Below are 3601 nucleotides of genomic sequence, written 5' to 3' on the forward strand. Positions count from 1 at the left end.
TCTACCTATCTGATAATGTATTTCCACGGCTTACATATACTTTCTGTGAGCCGTGATGTATTTCATCCTGCCAAGGAATCCAAAAACATCAGCTGTCTCCCGTTTCCTGAGAGTTCGCCGACCAGTTTTGCTTTCAAGCTGAAGAAAAAACTACAGTTTAACTTCACCAGGCACAATCATCAGAATGAGATGCAGGAAAATATTAACCCAGAATGGTTTCGTGTTTCCGTCCAGTGTGAGAAACATTTCACAAATGATAATCGTGTATGCGTAAAAGGTTTGTATTTGTGCGGATCTGCAAATTCGGTTTTTGTGGAATAATTCGACCAAGGGCTATGATCTAGCAGCGGTGGAGAGTAAGTCCAATCATACGGCTTCATCCCACCCCGGGAGCAGATGAGCGCTAGCGAATGTTCTCAGGCGGTTGGAGTTCTGGAAGGGAACGACTGGTAACTTTAAGGTAAATTGTTTGGAGTCACTTGTTTTTTATTACAACTATTGACGGACGTTTCATTGCAGGGTATATATGAAGCCGAAAACACCCACAACAATGGGGTAACTAACATAAAGCTCGCCGGTGACAAAGTGATAGTCGCACGGTTGAGTGGAAGAATCGATTTTCTGAGACTGGAAACGTACACGCAAGGTTGTCAGATCGATTGGGGATTTACGTCTGCATATGGGCGAAGTAAGTTCTATGTTTCAAGCAATTTTTTTAGCTCACCTAGGGCACAGAACAGAAAGATTTTACTTCTTTTAAAATACTGCATATTCTAAGTCATTTAATTTTCAGTCTGTAATGAGTATTTCATCAAGTGCCTTAATTCTTATTCTTTTTTAGCCCACGAACGCACCGGTTCGGCAGGAAGCATTAGTTTATTTCCGCTATCCGCCGGCTCAAATCCGTCCACAGCGTTGCCAGCTCAACATCACGTATCCGAGGAGTATCATGGAGTTTCACAGCAGGGTCACCGTCGACATGTTTGGAAGTGGCGGGCGGTACAGTCATGACTGGCAGCCAGGGCCACACTGTTAAAGTGTTCCGGCTCGATAGCGATAGGTTTACGTCGAAATATGTATAACTCGAATTTTCCACTCACGTAAATATAGATGGTGCGATGGAATGTTTTCTTGGGGGCATTACCGCATCGAGTTAGTTTTACAGATTTAAATATTTTTTTCAAGACCTTATAATAGTTCCGGCTCGATAGCCACCTATTGCAGTTCACCCTAAACGGCCATTGCGGTCCTATCACATGTATTTTCATAGGCCAGTGGCAGGCCGATATGGGCGCATCTGGTTACCAGGATGGTGTGCTATGTGTGTGGGACTTGATACGGGGTATGTCAGCCAAATTTACGGTATGGCCTAAATCTACATAATTAAACTAATTGGTTATCTATAGGTGCCTGTATGTACAAAATTGAAGCCCATGACGACTCAATCGTCGCACTTGCCTGTTCCCCGAGTTACGCAATATCGGTCGGACTGGACGAACGAATACGGGTCTGGGATAGATTTCAGGGTCAGCCGCTCAACACCATGACCGTCAGTTATGCATATTCATCGCATGTGATGCTGACGCGGTCCCTTCTCGTGACTGGAAAGCCTGGTTAGTCGAAGATAACTTTCGTAGTAAAATATTCAATCTAATCTCATCACATTTAGGTTCACTAGTCGTATATATAGGAGCATATCGCTGTCTGTGCAAATTTTTGGCCCACGCGCATTTTAACGATCGCTTATCCTATTTATCCGCATGTGATCGGTTGGGTAGCGTTGAGCAGATATCACAAATAGATCCGAAAAAGTTATTTCTTCGGGAGAAACGCTTCTCACATATCTCGAATTCCCGAAGTCCTGGTGAAATTATGGTTGATATAACTGTTTCCTGTTTCCCATCATTCTGCTTGATATATTCCTGTCTATGATAGGCTACTAGTATATTCCGTCTGAAAATATCTAAATCGTTAGCAAAGAAACACTTGACACTAGTGACGATAGTCACCCGTATGAACGTTTGCAGATAGGCTAAAATGTTGTGGATAAAATCTTTGTCGCATACGGTGCATTTGCATGGAGCAATTTAAAAAAAAGTTCTTGAAAAATGCTGTACCCTCTACATCACATCCCTATCTTTGAATTAAACAGTCTGATTCCGTCAGCAGCACCGCGTTGATGAATTAGTGGATTTTTTATAGTTCCATGGATGAAATATACAGACTAATGTTAATACTGAGCAAAATTAGATTAGAAGCTATACGGTTACGTTTCAATGTCTTAGTTAATATCTTCCTTGGGAATTTGGTGTGATTCTTTGTTGAAAGGAAGATTCCTTTACCGGATTAATATTCAAACCAATAGATTTCTGTGGGATTATGAAATTATTCAATTACATAAAATTAAAAACTTTTTCTTGGTTTCATCTTGTTTCATTAATTTGAGCCGTTGAAGCAGTTTGTTAAAACGTCCCTTATCAAACTCGTGCTTATCGCATAGCGCTAATTTCAAAATGTCGAACACTATAGCCAGAGCATGTAGTTCAGCATGTTAAGTTGGTCGCCGTGTCACGTAAGCAAAACCTCGAGTCCTAAGTTATTTTTCAAAGATTTACAATCTGGTACCAAATTCAATTATGATACCGGTGGGAATACCGTGTTGGAATCGTAATTCGGTACTAGGGTGCAACTACCAAAACGTGGAATCTTTCAATCAGAACGCGATCCAACGCTTTCCGGAACGAATCCGTTGGATAGTTTTTGCTGGATGAGTGCTTCCTCGATGTAATCGGCTACTACTGATTCGTAGTGTTACATTACCCTTACTGGGCACCTGCAATGATGGCACCTAACCCATTAGGTTTACGTCGAAATATGTATAACTCGAATTTTCCACTCACGTAAATATAGATGGTGCGATGGAATGTTTTCTTGGGGGGCATTACCGCATCGAGTTAGTTTTACAGATTTAAATAATTTTTTCAAGACCTTATAATAGTAATGGGACATTGCAAGATTGACAGTTTAGCGAGCTTGTTTACATGGTCTTAGAATATAAAAGCAATTCGAACCAAGCTTTGTTCTGGGTGAAATCAAAAATTTTCTGAGTCCATGTAAACAAACTCTCTGAACTGTCAGAAATGTGAGGTTATACATTTTCATGCAATGTTCTATAGCAAACTGTCAAAGATACACTCTCGAGTTCATTTGTGACGTCACCGTAAAGTAATGAACTTAGTATCGCGATTCACCACTTCATTTGCAGTGTTGCCGATAAAGCAAACTGAAATTTGCAAAACAGTGCTGCCGAAACAGGTATTTCGAGTCTCACCATTCTTGATTTGGTGAAAATATTACTCAACATTCTTGCAATTTTCAATTTTCAAAAAATCATTAAAAAATCAGGGAAGGTCCTAAAAATCTCATTTTACCGTGAATGGTCTTAAAAATATGATATCTTTCGATCAAAAATAAGAAAAATAGGGGTTAGGTCGGACAAGAAAGGTCTATTATAGATGGTATATGGGAAATGAGACAAAGAGCAAACGAAGAGGTCTTGCGGTCCTCATACGATCAGGTACCAGCTTGCAAATTGACGACG

The 3601-nt window shown here is 40.4% G+C and overlaps 1 long non-coding RNA gene across 1 annotated transcript; it reads left to right on the forward strand.

Annotated features, from left to right (window-relative positions):
• The first annotated feature begins 503 nt into the window (after nucleotides 1–503).
• On the forward strand, nucleotides 504–1542 carry LOC131678867 (uncharacterized). Its single transcript, XR_009303747.1, has 3 exons — nucleotides 504–688; nucleotides 842–1342; nucleotides 1407–1542. It is a non-coding gene; the product is annotated as an uncharacterized LOC131678867 (long non-coding RNA).
• The last annotated feature ends 2059 nt before the right edge of the window (nucleotides 1543–3601 follow it).

Source organism: Topomyia yanbarensis, chromosome 2 (assembly GCF_030247195.1).
Source record: "Topomyia yanbarensis strain Yona2022 chromosome 2, ASM3024719v1, whole genome shotgun sequence".
NCBI lineage: Eukaryota > Metazoa > Arthropoda > Insecta > Diptera > Culicidae > Topomyia > Topomyia yanbarensis.